Below are 17,525 nucleotides of genomic sequence, written 5' to 3'. Positions count from 1 at the left end.
CAACAATCTAATTGTACAAATCTAATTGTACACATGGTATGATTAGTTAGTACTATTGGAAACACAACAATCTAATTGTACACATGGTATGATTAGTAAGTACTATGGGAAACACAACAATCTAATTGTACACATGGTATGATTAGTTAGTACTATTGGAAACACAACAATCTAATTGTACACATGGTATGATTAGTTAGTACTATTGGAAACACAACAATCTAATTGTACACATGGTATCTTTTATAAAAGTATTTTTTTGTGGTATCACCGTATGTGTGGCACTGTTTTCTGTATTTCATCATTGTCTTTAGATGCTTGTTCTTGAGACATTATTAAAGGTTGTTTTTTTAAAGATATAATAGGATGATTTTCATGACAATACTTTGAAATTTTGTAATTGATATTTGAGAAAGTTTGCTGTTAAACTAAACCGGATGAATATTCTGTGGAATACGTGCCTCCATGCCTATCTGTGTTTCAATATCTTGGTTCATTGAAAGTTTACTTTGAAAAGGGAGATTAACACAAGCGCTGAACAAAATATATTTGCTACAGTTTTACCACTTCTAGATAAAAATGTCATACTTTTCATAAGTTGTTAATTTGTAGGTTTCCTTTCATTATTTTTATTATGTGGCTCTGGATGTTTCAACTTTTTTTAGGTCACCATCTTAAGAGTTTTCTGAGAGCCTTTAACAACCTAACACAATTAACTGGATGTAATATCTGTAAGACAGAACAAGATTATTTTAATGATAAAATCAGTATTGTGATGTTTAATACTTGCAGTATTGATTTTTGTACTAGACAGAAGAAATAATTAACTTTAAAGGGCTACAGAGACCTAATAGTTTCTTTTTGTTTTATAAAAAAAAAAGGTTTAATCTACAATTTTATATGTAGGCATAGTTTAGTCCAAAATAAAGTTCTATAAAATATGTTTATAGCAATAGTTACAAAGATGCAATTATTACTTTACCAATAAGAAATTAAATAAAGATAATTGAACCAATGTTAATTCTGAATCAATTTTCCTCACAGATGATCAAAGGGATAGGTTTGTCTGATCACCAAGAAAATAAGGAAAACAAATGTGAGGAATGTTCAGGTGTGATGTTCATTTATAATTTCAGTTTGATAATGTCCATTATTGTTAGGAAGATAATGTTAATAACCTTGGAATTAATGATATTTGTGAATATTTAAGAAAAAAATGAAACACACTTGGTACTATATAATTATATTCTTTGATGACTCTTATCTTCTTTCCCAGCTGAGTGATGTCATTGATTTTGTTTTAATGTCTGGTAGGTTTAGGTCATAAAACTTTCGACTCAGACTCGAGAATCAACCAATCAAAATGCTGGATTTCATGTTTCGAGCATGATTTTTGTGCTCTGAGTACTGAGCAAAGTTTTATGACTTCAACCCCTGGGATCTGAACAACGGAAAACTGATGTTTTTAAGTTCATTGACTGGATTTTCCCTCTGTATTGAAGTCCCATTTGTGGTTGTCTCTTTGACATATTCCCCGTTTCCACTCTCAGTTTATTGTCTGGTACAGAGTGTCCCTACCAAATGTTGATAATCAAACACAGATTAAAAGGGAGGAAGGAGCTGGTCCAATTGTTTGTATGGTTAAAAATATTTGCTGCTCTATTTCTGAATAACAAGCTTTTAGAAAAGACTGATAAATTGATAATATAGAAATAACAGAACTTTGAAAGATTTTGACCACTTTTTAAACACTTAAGTGTCTATTTCACATGATTCAATTAATTTATGTGAAAGATTTTAACTTATTCAGTCATTAAAAACGATCCGATTCAAGCTAAAATATGAAAAATCTACCAAACATGCGAAAAAATGTAATTTTTCAGATGGTTTTTGTCAAAAACGAAAGTGGCCGCATCCGTGTTCATCCTCAATCTTTATGTTATGTATTATCATAAAATACAACTTCCATTTCAATATTTTGGATGAACACGGATGCAGCCACTTTCGTTTTACACAAAAACCGTCTAAAATTTAAGTAAAATGCTGGAATCTTTAAGATTTCAGTAATTTGGCATGACTTAATGGTGCTAGTACTCAATATATGTGCATTGTATTGACAAAAACAGCCCATATTTATGTAGCAGAACCATACTCCTATCCAATAAATAACTAAAAGTTAACATTATAACAATTTTGTAAAATTGCTATATTTTGGGGCCAAAAAGGGGTCTTAATGAACCTACTCCTTTGGTTGAATATGATTCTCTCTAGATTTTCTATAAATTTTACATTGGGACCTTTATTATTTGAAAAACTATAAAACAGAAACAAAAAAAGAACTTGTCGATAGTACATAGATGCCCTAAAGGCACTACCATTTTCTATGTTTAGTGGACTGTGAAATTTGGGTTAAAACTCTTAATTTGGCATAAGAATTATAAAGATCATAGCATAGGAAACATGTGTGCTCAGTTTGAAATTGATTGGACTTCAACTTCATATAAGACTATGTTCTTGACCAAAAACTTTAACCTAAAGAGTTACAAATGAATCAGCACTCGCACCCGCAAAGTGGAAAGGGATTAATATAGGTTGCAAAACTTGTTTCCCAATCCACTAAACAAATTTGTTTAAACAAAACTAAACTACAGATGAATGGACGAATTGTTGAATTAAAAACAATGAACAGACAAACTTATGCCCTTATAAATATAACAAGTGTATAATGAGACTTTCAAAAGTGAAAACTATATATACAGTAAAATGATAACGAGAAAATTATATTTGAAACAAAATTAAAGTTATCTAATTTGTAAATTTATCATTGTAGCTGAATTATGTTTGACATGACCATTTCTCTTATATGTATATTAAAAGGTGCCAGTGTTCTGCCCATAATCAAGATTATACCAGGAGAAAAAATTGAAAGCAATATGGCTGCCACAGTTATCATGCTTCCATTTTACTTTTATGTATTGCTATTTTATGCAGAAAACGAAAAAAATTTAGTTTTCATTGCAACTGAAATCATGCTATTAATGTATTTTAACACGGAATTCAATATGAGAGATCTAAAAGTTTCTCTAGTGACTATATTATTGACTCTGAAATATCTATGCAGATACAGATTGGTATATTGTTTGGTCAATTCTGACACTTATCTCCATATCAATATTTACAGACAATTTAAATTGGCGATTATGAACAAACACTTTCATTGGTCATTATAGTAACTAGATGTAATAAACGTTTTAATGTGTTGAAACAGTTAGATATTTTATTGTTTAATGGGTTGTTACACTATATTGTATGGAAGTGTTTACAAATTATTCTCTGGTAAAATTACTGGTAAATATTTGCTATTGTTTTGCACAACTTCTTTGTTTATATTCCTATATAAGTAAATTATCCAAGCATTATTGATTGAAGATGGGCATATATTTTTCAAAGGTTTTTTTCCCCAAAAACTTTTTTCATTCATTTTTCTCTTGAGAATTGGTAGCAACCCTAATGTTTAGTTCACCTGACCCAAAAGGTAAAGTTAGCTTTCCTACTACTGACTTGGCATGTCTTTTTCTTATCAAACATTAGAAAAAAATAAACATACTCTGAAAAAATGAATCAAATTTCAACTTAATCTTCCTTATTTGGACTGGTCTGTTTTAAAGGGGCATTAAGTTTTCTGTCTGCATCTGTTCGTTTGTCTGTCAATCCATATGTTTCTGTCTGTCTTTCTTTTGTCTGTCCCGAGACTGTCCAGCTTCAGGTTAAAGATTTTGGTTAAGGTAGTTTTTAACCGGATTTTTGTGACAAAAATGTCGGTTATTGATTTAGGGATGTACGGCGGGGGGTCGGGCGGCAATAAAATGTTGTCCGTGCATTAACTCATGAACCATTCACCCAAAGCTTTTAAAATTTTAATATGTTGTTACTGACAACTAAATGAAGGTCAAGATCAATAATGGCGATTTTGACTTTTACCGTTCAGGAGTTATGGTTCTTGAAAGATTGAAAAATGGAGTTTCCAGTGGTGTCCGTGCATTTACGCATGAACTGTTCTACCAAAGCTCCCCAAATTTTAATATGTTGTTACCTATGACAAAATGGAGGTCAAGTTTAATAATGACAATTTTGACTTTTACCGTTCAGGAGTTATGGTTCTTGAAAGATTGAAAAATGGAGTTTCCAGTCGTGTCCGTGCATTTAAGCATGAACTATTCTACCAAGGCTTCCCAAATTTTAATATATTGTTACTGATGACAAAATGGAGATCAAGTTCAAAAATGACGATTTTGACTTTTACCGTTCAGGAGTTATGGTTCTTGAAAGATTGAAAAATGGTGTTTCCAGTCGTGTCTGTGCATTTTCTCATGAACCATTCCAGCAAAGCTTTTCAAATTTTTATATGTTGTTACTGATGACAAAATAGAGGTCAAGTTTAATAATGACGATTTTGAATTTTACTGTTCAGGAGTTATGGTTCTTGAAAGATCGTAAAATGGCGTTTCCATTCATGTTGTGCATTTACTCATGAACCATTCAATCTAAGCTTTTCAAATTTTAATATGTTGATACTGAATACAAAATGGAGGTCAAATTTGATATTGACAATATTCACTTTCACCATTCATCAGTAATGGTTCTTGTGATATTGCCAGGACACAAATAAATGTTAACAAATCCAGATTGCTGTCGTTGTGACAGCCTCTTGTTATAAAGTTGAAGTCCAATTAACTTGAAAGTTAGTACACATGTTCCTTATGATATGATCTTTCTAATTTTAATGCCAAATTAGAGTTTTGACACAATTTCTAGTCCACTGAACATAAAGATGTTAGTGCTATTGGGGCATCATTGTTCTATGGACACAATTAATTTCTTGTTTTTTATACATGTGTTTGGTTATTATCAGTACATGAATATACTTCAATGAAATATTGGTAATAGGTGAAAACGTGCTGTTTTTGGTACATTTGTATGGGTTAATAGTACGCTCGTAAATCATTACTATTTTCATTGTTAGAGATAAAGCTATAACAGACTCCTGCTTTTAAAATGAGTTAATAATCCAGAGAAAAACAGCTCTGCATAGTTAATAATATCTGATGCAGATCACAAAGATAGATCACTTTACAGTTGATTATAAAAACAGGATCAATTATTGTCTGTTGTAGTAAGCAGTGTAGGAATAAACTTTCTTGAAAATTTTTAAGATTTGATCTATACAAGGGAAAAAGGATAGGGGAAGTAGACACTTTTTATCAAGACCTTGTTGCACCCCCTTGATTTTATAAAATATCAAAATATATTGATACATGTATCATTAAAACTGTTCTGAACCCTATCACTGAATGATTATATAAAGTACCTCATAATTATCTCACCGAACAAAGATAGTGCATTCTTGCTTGAAATTGCTGTCTGTCTTTTCAACTACTTGTATCTTTACCGATTGACTTCAAACTTTATAGAATAATTGAACATGATATACAAACAATATAAAACTACGACCATTTAAGGAGGGAATATCAAAAATTGTTAACCCTGCTTAGGGTTATTTCCCCCAATGACCTTAGCCCAAAGGTTACAAATGATAACCCTTACAAGGGTTGAATTTTTGTAAAATTTTCTCTAAGGTTTGTAACTGTTTTATCATTTAAAACAAATATGGGAAGTGAATTACAGGGTTATCCAACAAATGGTACGTTTTGTTAAGGTTTTTCACTGGCCCTGCCCAAAATATCTGAATCAATTTCTCGCCTCATGGATGATTTTTTTAGCCAATATATTTGTTCAAGTATACCGTGAGGTACAATAATGGTCAAAATTTTTGGTTCTATTGAATTAATTCAGAATTGTGGATTTGATTCAACTTATCTTAAGAGATAAAGAGGATTTAAAAGTAATGCTTACTGGACTAGAGATGGCATTATTTTATCGCCATGGTTTCTAAAATATTCTCATAATAACCATATTGTTTGCCTTCTGGTCTACTTTTATATATTCTCTTCTGGTTTAGGGTTTGGTCCATTTTCCCTGTGATTGCTGTTTAAATCATGCGCAACATTTGTAAAATAAGTCATGTCACAATGGTTCTAAGGTAATAATTGGAAAAATTGTAGTTCTGACTGTTATATAGTTCCGTTGCATCTCTTTGTACTGATTGATTGCACTTTCAGTGAAAGAGAAATGATATATTGAATTTTTTGGTTTATTGATGTAGAAAATTAAACATTTGATCTATAGATTCATTAAACGTTACATTGGCTTCCTTATGACTGACTTTGATGTGATATAAAGGACAAAGTCTGTAGTGTTTTAGTTTGCTTGATTTGAACTATTTTGGTTTTTCTTCTTATATAATTAAATGATTTCCTGACAAATTAACTATTCAAACAACTATTCTACAATAAAAGCACTTTGCATTTGGGTAAATGGCATCGATTGGATTTCTTTTTCAAAATGAAACGGAAGACACATTTATGAAATATTTGTTGAAGGACTCTTTGTCTTCACTGAAATGATATTTGCCTAAAACCAACACACACATATATATAAAATGAAAATTCTGCACCTGGAGGTGTGCTTCAGCTGACCCCTAAACAAAAATGTGTACTTAAGTTCAGTGAAAATGGACTTCATACTAAGAATTTCATGGTATTTGCAAACAAATAGTGAAGAAACAATTATTTTATCCCTGTTTTGGCAGGTATGCACAGAATACAAAATCTATGTTACTGTATGGTGAATGGACATGTTGAAAACAGAGGATACACTTTTCAATCCAAATACTGTAGATGAAAAAAAAACAAATAAAAAAACAATTCTGCCTGCAGACCAGAGTTTCTTTTACAAATATTTCCACTAAAATTGGTCATGACTTAAATTTTCATGTCTTATAATTTTCTCTAAAGATTTTTAGTATTATTGATTTTTGATACTTAAAAGGGTTAATCAATTGAACATGATTTTATACATATTAAATTATTTTTTTATATGATTTTAGGTATTGTATTTGTGTAATTATTGACGATGATCAAATTCTGTAGAATCAATGTGTTTCTTTTAGGCCAGTAGGGAAGTCATTCATGTTAACATTCATACTTAGTGTGTATCAAGAATAATGCATTGAAACTATGGCTAAAATCAATGTTTTGTCATAAATCTCGTCAAGAAGTTCATACATTTTGTCATAGAATTATACACAAGTTCAATGTTTGCATTTTAAAATTTGAAAACTCGAAAATGCACTCACCAATACTAACTGAAAAATTTTGAAAATGCACGGATTTATGCATCAGCTCAGAACTGTTGGAACTGAGTTTTAGATATATGCATCTTTATTGTTTAAAGAAACAACCTATGTAACCTTTCTATTTGACCTAGTTCATCATCTTATGAGAAATAATCCGTCAAAACAGTTTGAAATAACAATGCAGAACAAGATTTATGAAGAAAAAAATTCAATAAAAAATTAATTAAAAATTGATTGATGGAATCCTATCCTCATGTAAATTATTAATAAACTGTCAGGTAAAGATTTCCATACTGGTTGGACATTTCCCATATAAAGTCTTCTTAAAGAACAAAAAAAAAAATCCATTTTATTGAATTATTTCTGCTCAATCACACCTCGTTATAATTGTCATTCTGATCATTTAACATTACTGAATAGAAAGAATTCTCTTGTCTCGGGTTCTATATTGACTTGGCTTTAAATAATGCTTGGATCCAGTATGTCAATAAATCTGGATTTCTTTTGAAGGAACAATTGTATTGCGATGTTGTTTCTTTGTCTTACAAATTTTTAGCCCTGAGTTATGTACCGAAGTTAATAAAGTGAAGTAAAGTAAAGCTAACGTTGATTAGCCAGTGGTTTTTATAGAACAATTGTATCTGGAGTTTATTGAGATCTGCGTCACTTGTAAAATGAATGTAATGTTGTATTGATCGGAAAAGCTTTTCTCGTTCCGATAAGGTTCCAGCTCAGATTGACATCCAATTCTTCCCTAATTCAAATGACGGCTTCGTAATTCCCCGAGCATCAAACGGCAAAGTTGATTCCATCATTTCTACACAGTATCAATAGAGAGAAAGTCGTCAGTAAACCAAAAGGATTAGGTGGAATTGGTGGAGGATAACTTTATAAGACACTAGTGGATTTAATAAGAAAATTAATTGTTTATTGTAGAGAAAGAAGAGGAATATATTTCACCATATTACAAGCAATAGATTCTGGTGAGTAACAATCTAAAATGGAATTAGTTAAAGTTAAATATCTTTTAAAATATTGAGTCTTTTTTCCACTCCTAACTGGAAATTGACTGAAAATATTATAACAAGAAAACAATGTTTATGAGGAAAACAGAAGTTAAATGGTTGAAAGAAATAATTTAGAAAATTGAATTATTATACATATTGGCATAAAAAAACAGTTTTCAAATAGGACATACAAACTAACCTATACATTGTATATGGTTGGAGAACATATTTTTTATAGATGTTTATTATACATAAAAATTGAGAGTCATTGTATATATATCTTCTAGAACATATAGCATTTAACTTGAATAATTTATAGTACTAGTATTATTAAAAATTAATCTTTTTATTTGATCCATACAGATATTTGATATAAATTGTTGAATTGTTACGAGATCTAGATAAAATGTATTTTAAGAAACAAAACCTTTAAATATGAGCAGGACTCCTTTAGAGTAGAAACTGAATTAGTCTGTCACCGTACTTTAATGGTTATAATATGTTAGAACACTTTTGAAGTGATTTCTTAAGTCAAATAACTTAGAACCCAAAAAAAATCTTGCCAAGAGCTGCAAACTAGAAAAACAAAATTTTCTTTTTTTCTTGGATTTGCATTCATTTGAAGGTCCAAATAAGATCAGCTGGCTTTGAGTTAAGTAAGGTTGCCTTTAATTGGTATCAATTAGTTTAATTTACATTTGGAGACTGCTGTACTCTATCTATCTGTTAACATGAAATATTCGCCACTGGATGTACTATGTTAATCTGGTAGCTAATTTTACCAAAATTTGTCCATTACTTGTTCAGAGATAATGATTGAATCAGATATTGTTCAAAGGTAAAAAAAATAAGAGTTCAAGGCCACAATGCAAGTAAGATAGTGAAAGGTTTAAGGCACCACAAAGCAACATTATTGCACCTCATCATTGCCAGACATCACCCAATGTTTGCCAATCAACAAAACTGGCACAGATTTAAGGTTCAAGGTCATAGTCAAAGGTTAAGGTCACCTGATAGCAAAATTGAAAAACACTTCAAATTATACCATATTTTAAGGGGATGCTATGCTTTATGGGATACAATTTGATATTGACATAAAAATATAAAATTTCTTGTCCTGTACATGCAATAAAATATTTTCCCTTGGATGTTTTAAGCCACTACCAATGTGTGAACCTGGAATGAACCTAGAATGAACCAGGTAATTGCAATTCTGTCAGAATACTTTAATCTTGACCATTATTCTAAAATCAATATGGAAATTCTATCCCAGGAGTATGCTTTTAGCTTTAGCAGCTGATTGTTAAAAAATCACATAGAAGAATCATATTTCAACCAAGCAAATGATGTCAAAAGTTCCAGTGAGTAACCCAATCAATAGACTATTTCATTCCACCATTAACCTTTGTCTACCTGAAACCAAGCATGAAAACTCACAACCACCGCAGGGATTAGGCTGATCAAAAAGTATATGATTAATTAGATAGCTTGTCATTTGCAAAAAGTTCCATGTATTGAAGTTTGTGACATAGTAATCTAACAGATATAGATTTGTATAATCTGGGATTGATTACTAAATCCCAGCCCTGTAGGGAAATATATATATATATCATGTGCATAAAGCATCATCTGATATGCACAGTTTTCAGTTATTTGAAAGGATGGAAAGTGACACACCAAAGTTTTAAATGTTGAATTTTCAGATAAAAAAAACTTTTATAAAGATTCATTCTTATTATGCCCCACCTATGATAGTAGAGGGGCATTATGTTTACTGGTCTGTGCCTCAGTTTGTCCGTGCGTCTGTTCGCTTCAGGTTGAAGTTTTTGGTCAAGGTAGTTTTTGAAGAAGTTGAAGTCCAATCAACTTGAAACTTAGTACCCATGTTTCCCATGATATGATCTTTCTAATTTGAATGCCAAATTATAGTTTTTACCCCAATTTCATAGTCCACTGAACATAGAAAATGATAGTGCAAAGTTCAGGTTAAAGTTTTTGGTCAAGGTAGTTTTTGATGAAGTTAAAGTTGTATCAACTTAAAACTTAGTACACATGTTCCCTATTATATGATCTTTCTAATTCTAATTCCAAATTAATGTTTTGACCCCAATTTCACAGTCTACTGAACATAGAAAATGAAAGTGTGAGTGGGGCATCCGTGTACGATGGACATATTCTTGTTTGACTTAAATTGAGCATCTTATATGTATGTATATAATATATTTTATGAAAACCCCATGTTCATCTTTAGTTGCAATTTGATGAGATAACCTTGTAAGATAGAGGAATGAGTCACAGGTTTGTCAACAAATCCAAAAGATAAGCTACCTTCTCCATCTCAGGTTCCATATGAAGATCAGATAATCAAATTTCATGTTATGAAATCCAATGATTTATATTCCAGAAAATATGCAATCATCAAATATAGGCAGTAACCTATTTTTGTTATGGCAGATTTGTTTTTTTAATAGGTTTCATTTCTAAATCATGCAGTTGATATTGTTTGATCTGATACATAAATAAAAAATCTCTGCACTTTTAAGTCTTCTACATCTTTCTAATAGATACTAGTTGCTAGCTGTTCAAATTTCTCTGGAGATGGTGAACATACATTGAATGTAACATTGATTCACACTAACATCCTGAGGTCTTTTATAGCTGACGTTAACTGTATCGGTTTTGCTTACTGTTGAAGGCTGTATGGTGGGTGACCTATTTTTGCATAACTTAGATTGTTGTTTCATTAAGAATCAAAAACATCTCTATATTGAGCATGAGGAGTTGTAGAGTTATATTAAATGTACTTTAGTATAGAGTGATGACAGAAGAATTGGTTTGTATTATACAATTCACTACCATTGTTTCTGGAATATACATTTACCAGGCTGTACTTGGCTTTTGTTCACATCTTATCTGATTGTTTTTGTCATTATCGTTGACTGACATATACTTCAAAGCTTAGAAGTCAGCCACTGTAGTCTGTTGACAATTTGTGTGGTTGGGAAGGTTTGGTATTAAACTGAGTAAATAAGATTCACAAATGGTACTGAGTTACATGTTTTATTAAAGCTACAAGCATATTTAATTCCACTCAATTTCCATCCTGTTTAAGTTAATAAATGTGTATTACACTGTATGAAAGAAAGGCATTTACAAAACATTAATAGACCAATGCATTGTTTTAACAAAGAATTTTATAAACAAGCGGCAGTAAATGGGCTTATATATATTTGAAAAACTATTGGTGGCATTCAGCTATTATTTGTTCTTTAGTCTGGTTGTTTTCTCTTTGACATATATTCCAAATTTCCATTCCATTTTAAGCACACATTTACATAAACAATGTTGATGTAAACATAAGAATCATATTTGATTCAAACTGAAAGATATACAGTTAAGATTGTGCAGGTTCTTCTTGCATTTAGCATGTTACTATTGCAAGTATAATACTCTGTTGCATTTATAAACAAATGCATTTTGTATGCACTGTAGAAAATTAAATCCTCCAAAACTTAGAGGCATACCCACCCATACTCACCCATACCCTGTTCTGTTTTTCCATAGTCTCAAATTACACCTTTCCATATTCTTTTGCTTCTGTGAAATCAATAATTATAGACAATTTAATTGAGGGGTTTGTTTTCAGAAAGAAGGCTTCTCATGTTTTAGTATTGTCTGGACCCTTCACATTGACCCAGTTTTCAAATATATACTGGTGCCCTGGTGGGAAATTCAATTTCCGGGGTATAATCTATCAATAGTTTTTGATGAGCTCTAATTTTTTTAGGATGGTTGATTTACTTGTCATTTTTTTTAAACTGAAATTAAGGAAAAATAAAGAATGACTGAGTTAAGCATTCACAAATGTCTATGTGTCCTTTATATTACCTAGTGTTCTAAGAAAACAAATTAGTTGATTTTGCTTATTTTTTCTTTGACTTGAGTTTCTTTATTTTTTTATGTAAAAGATAAAACAGAGTTAGCATTCCTTATGATGTAGATCATTATAGAATTGTTATATAAAGTTTACAACCTCCAGGCCTGCAATTGTTTTGAAAGAAAACAGCTGAGCAAACTTTATGTATAAATCAAGTTATTTGATAGGAGAAAATACAAATAAAGATGGTTTGACTGGAATGTACACTTCATATTGGTAAGTTAAAGTTGCTTTTATTTAATTATCTGACTCTATAATATCCTTTTATATGATAAGGTCCATTTAGACAAGGTCTTCAACTAATAGGTCCATATCTATAATATTTGCAATGCTTTGGATGTAATTGTTTCCAGTTATAAACGGTTCTGCATATTTTCTCCGAACTTGTTATCTTATTTAGTAAATATATTTTACAATTTTTCAATATTAAAGCACTGACATAAAAAGTGTCAAACAAACTAAATTACCAACCTGAATAAGCCAATCTTATTTTAGACTTATCTTTGACTTGGATATGTGAACAGCAAACAGTGACCTATCATTGGCTGATCCAGGGGGAGAGGCTTCTGGGAGTTGAAACCCCACTATTTTTGGACGATCAATGCATTTGAAGGGGGACATATAGTTGAAACCACCCTTTGTGCTGGGTTGGGACCCCCCCCCCCTTTTAAAATGGCTGGATCCTCCCCTGCCTATAGTTGTTAATTTCTGTGTCATTTTGGTCTCTTGTGGAGAGTTGGCTCATTGGCAATCATACCACATCATCTTTTTTTTATAGCAACAGAGAATTGTTCCTTTGGAGTGTACCTAGTGCATATAAGGATTATGTGTCATGAATATATATAAAACTTTTTTTAATAAAACATGTTAAATGTTTAAAACATTAGACAAAAAACTGAGGTTGGCCTTTGATGGTGATAAACAATTTCTCAACATATTTATATATTATATCTGCTCAGCTTTTGAAGGTTAAGTGAGATGTATTTGTCAAGTTGCACCTAATTTCTATCAGAGACTTATTGTTTCGATCCAAGACTTATTGAAAAGCTGAATGAAGTTAATATGAATGAACTATATACACGGAAAGATTACAATCCCACTCCCAGCCTTGTTTTGTGATCCTCTCTGAATTCCACAAAGAATTAATACCAGTCTATAGGAAGGTGAAGTCAGAATCAATCTATGGATTGCTATATAAAATCTTTGATGGAAGCTTGATTACTTTTGCAATTACTGGTTATTCTGTTAACTATTCACTCAACCGTGAAGAACGGAATCTTGGAACATAAAAGACATTGCTGCAAAAAGCTAATTAAAGTTCTATAAATTAAGGAAGTCGCAGTATTTATCAGAGTTATGGTTGATGAGATAATTAGACTTTGGTCATCAGTTAAAATAATCACTTAAATAGGACTTTATACAGTTTTATAGATTTGTTTTTCAGCTTTAAGCAACCCAAAAAAGACTAAGTAATGAATGATAAAATTCTTTTGAGATATTTACACACATTTTTTTACTTGTCCAGCAAAAGTTATTTTGTTAGACTTAATTACAAAAACTGCTGATGTAAGCATATTTGAATCAGAATCATGTACACAGGTATCTTGTAGTCCGAGAACCTTTGTTTGGTAACAATCAACTTCTCAACATATCCAAGTAGTAGTCAGAAGATGTCAAACTTAATATAGTAAACCACCTTTTAAATTATTTTTTTTAACAAAAGTGTCTATTTATCAAGTATGCAAATGAAAATGAAAATTAAAATGAACAGCATGTAACATTCTATAATAAATTAAAAATTCTCAATTCTCCAGCTGAAATTGAAAAGTAATACAATAAAAAAAACCCTGCAGATGATTAGCTGATTAAAACCTACATATGGGTGATGGATCAATTTCTGGATATCTCTTGTGCCTACTGTTATATTTGTATAGTTGAAAATAGTCACGATTAACTATGAGAATTTTACTTAGTCAAACATTTGTGTGTTGTACAATGTAGGAAGCGCCCTCCCCCACAAACTGACAAATTATCATTCACTTCAGTTCTAAATGGATAGTTCCCTACATATTTGATTCAATGCATCTGTATCTATTGATTAGAAGTTGATTCACAGAAAGTTTAGTTGTAGTAAAATAGATTAAACTTTTGATTTATTGCAGTACTGGTATATGTTCAAAATCAACATTTTCAATTGTTACTTATCATTTTACAGTCTGTAATCAGTTGCTGAAAGCACAGTTTTAAGTCTTCATGATACAGGCATTTCAAATTATATTAAAAGGAGGAATCTCTGGCCTATCCCAGCCCACAATAAATTTATAATTCTATTCATCGACTTGATAAAACAGTGGAAAAACTGATGAAAAAAATTGTCTCCCTTCCGAATAGAACTCTCAGTATTTAGTATATTCTCATTAAGAGTTTTATTGATAAAAAAAACTTTCTGGCAATTATCATTATGAAAACAAATAACAATAAAACACAGATATCATACAATTTTATCTTTTCCTCCTATTATTAGAAACAAAGGAAACAACAGGTTTATATATTTTATATTATGAGTTTTATGTAAAACTAGTGTAGAAATGTTACTATGTCAACAATTTTGTTCCAACTTCAATCTTGCTTTTTTCATAATCATGCCAGTCTGAAGATAGACCTCCAATTTGAATTCTAAAAACAGAGTAAAATCTATTCTAGCATAGTTTTCACCAACTCTATAACATTTAGAATTTTGTTCCATGTTCAGAATCTAACATGATATTGTTTAACCTCAAAGTTTTGATGAAGCTGCAAAGGTTTAGTAAAATATAAAGAAACTCGTAGAAAAATGGCACAAGTGTGTGAAGTAGAATCAGGAATAACTGATTCCTCTTTTGTGTTAAAAACTTGGTTGATTATATGTATAGGGAATCACTGAAACATTACTGGAGGGGCTCCCTCTTAGTTAGTTTGTGGTCCTGGCATCTTTATGACAAATTCTGGATCCACCACTGATATTCTGAACTTCATTAAGTTTAATCTGATCATTCTTTATATTTGTTAAATTGATAATTGAGACTGGTAACCAATCTACTGTTGTCTGCTATTTGGTCTCTTTGCATATTTCCTATATTCCCAATTTCCCTTCTCAATTTTACTCTAGATGGTTTTATCCTGTGCTATCATCATGTGATTCCATTTTGACCTTGGTCATGGAAGTTTTGAACGACCTGGACTGGCTATACAGCCCTTACACGGTCAGTTTATGAGCTTGGTCAACCATGGTCAGATGCATGACCATGGTCAAAAAGGTCGAAAATCATTGTTGTCGAATTGACCATGGTCAACTACTTGTGATTTAAGTTTGGTAACCATTCATTTTGGTCTCTTGTGGAGAGCTGTCTCATTGGCAATCTTACCCCATCTTCTTTTTTATATGAACAGATGTATGTCCATGGTCAACCATGGTCACAAAAGTGGAAAACCAAAGTTGACAATGATTTAAAGCACATCCAACCATGGTTTGAACTTTGACCATTGTTATCAATAGTCAGCGATGATAACCATTGCAACCATGGTTGCAGTTTGACAGGGTTACCAAGATCCTTTAGCTGATTTTGTCCTTTGCTATCATCATAGATTCCACTTTGTTCTTTAAACCCAATGAAGACGTATCTGTTAAGTTTTCAATATCTATTTATCTATTTATCAATCAAGTTTCTGAGAAGTTTCATCCCTGTTCATTCTCTCTTTGTTATAATAGATTATATAACATCACTGGTGCAGGTTTGTTATACATAGAAACTAATGACTATGGACTAAAATTACTGCATCTCTTACATCCTAAGAAAATTAATCGAAGAGAATTAATCAAGAGATATCATTTTGCTGGAGTCTAATGACAGAGTGATTAAAGGATTAGCCATTTTAATTAATAGATGTCTAAAATAGTCATGATGCTGTGTAATCTAAAGTTTATTTACAGTAAAGACGAATTAATAATTTTCTTTTATATTTACCATGAAATGAACATTCATTAATACAATTATAGATAGAACGCCTTCGATTTATTTTTCAATTTTCAAAAAAGCAGCAGAATTTAAAAAGGCTGCACTCAGAGGTTCTTGTTTTTGAAGCAGACAATTTTAAGGCATTTAACCTTTTTTGTCTCTAGTGCCCCTACCTCATTAACTCTAAACTAAGGCAGACATATTTGGTTGTCTTTCTTGCTTAAGACAATGAAAGGCAAAATCTACAGATGCACGACAAGGCTGCTATTAATTTCACACCCAACTGGTATGAATAAGAGAATTTTGAAACAAGTAGTTTTCTTTATATGTGTTTCTTGAGTAATTTTCTTTAGATGTATTTCTTGAAGTTTATAAAACTTGAACATCTGTAGAAACAAACAATGGCAGCTTCTGTTTCTACCTAGTGTAAAGTTGTCTGGCGATGGACAACAATTAGCCAAGTAAGTCAAGTGGAATCATTAACTTCTGTAACAGACAAACTTCAGGATGCAGACTTTGTATCACTTCCTGTTGTGTTGTAGAAACTTGTTTGGAATGTTTTTGTAATCATACATTCTATTTATTTTTGCAACAAAAATTTAAAAAAAAGTTCTCCAGCACTACTGAAATGATCTGAAGGTTTAAACTGTATAAGGGTGAACATTTTACTGTATTGAAAAAATGCTAATGCATTAAATCAAAACCAGTTCAGAAAATACAGTTTGTTTGAAGTGACTGAAGTTGAGATATTGATTTCCTGCATTCGTATATCAGTAGCTATACTTCCAAGAAGATTTCATTTAGCAACAACATTATAGAACTGGAAGATGTGACCTTGTGCAATGCTCAATATAGATTTGTGCATAACTTAGGTACAAGAAAAAATGACATAAAACTGAATTCTTTTTTTATGCTTTAGAAAAAGTAATTCAACAAAATTATTAAACAAATCATTATCAAAGTTTATTAATTTAAGCTTAAAAGATTAGGAAGTTTTGTTGACAAAGTAATTATTGGAAGACCACAATATTTTAAATAATGTCCCTGCATTGAATTACTTTCCAGAATAATCAATAGAAAGTTTCTACACCAATTGAAAAAGCATTTCATAGTCCCAGGTTCTTGTAGCTTTACTTTGGTTTTTGTGAACGTTTTTGAAGTAAAATGAGTTGTTATGGCATCTAGTGTAATGAAGTTGTAGAATTATCTCTGTTTGTTTATTTATATAGTATACCATAAAATGTAGCTTCCAATAATATTAAATATTATTTTAATCTCATGTTCCACACTCTCAGTATGGAGTTTCTATGACAAATTATAGAATTATTAGA

General features: G+C 31.1%; 1 protein-coding gene across 1 annotated transcript in view; it reads left to right on the top strand.

Annotated features, from left to right (window-relative positions):
- Positions 1–17,525, top strand: part of LOC134713272 (tyrosine-protein phosphatase Lar-like) — a 168,047-nt gene that overhangs the window by 39,956 nt on the left and 110,566 nt on the right. The window contains exon 5 of the mRNA XM_063574929.1: positions 8,192–8,238. The gene's annotated coding sequence lies outside the window, so the exon portion shown is untranslated. The remainder of the gene's footprint in view (positions 1–8,191; positions 8,239–17,525) is intronic.

This window comes from Mytilus trossulus, chromosome 1 (genome assembly GCF_036588685.1).
Source record: "Mytilus trossulus isolate FHL-02 chromosome 1, PNRI_Mtr1.1.1.hap1, whole genome shotgun sequence".
NCBI classification, from domain to species: Eukaryota; Metazoa; Mollusca; class Bivalvia; order Mytilida; family Mytilidae; genus Mytilus; species Mytilus trossulus.
The sequence above is the reverse complement of the archived record's forward strand: the minus strand, read 5'-3'. Positions and strand labels throughout refer to the sequence as shown.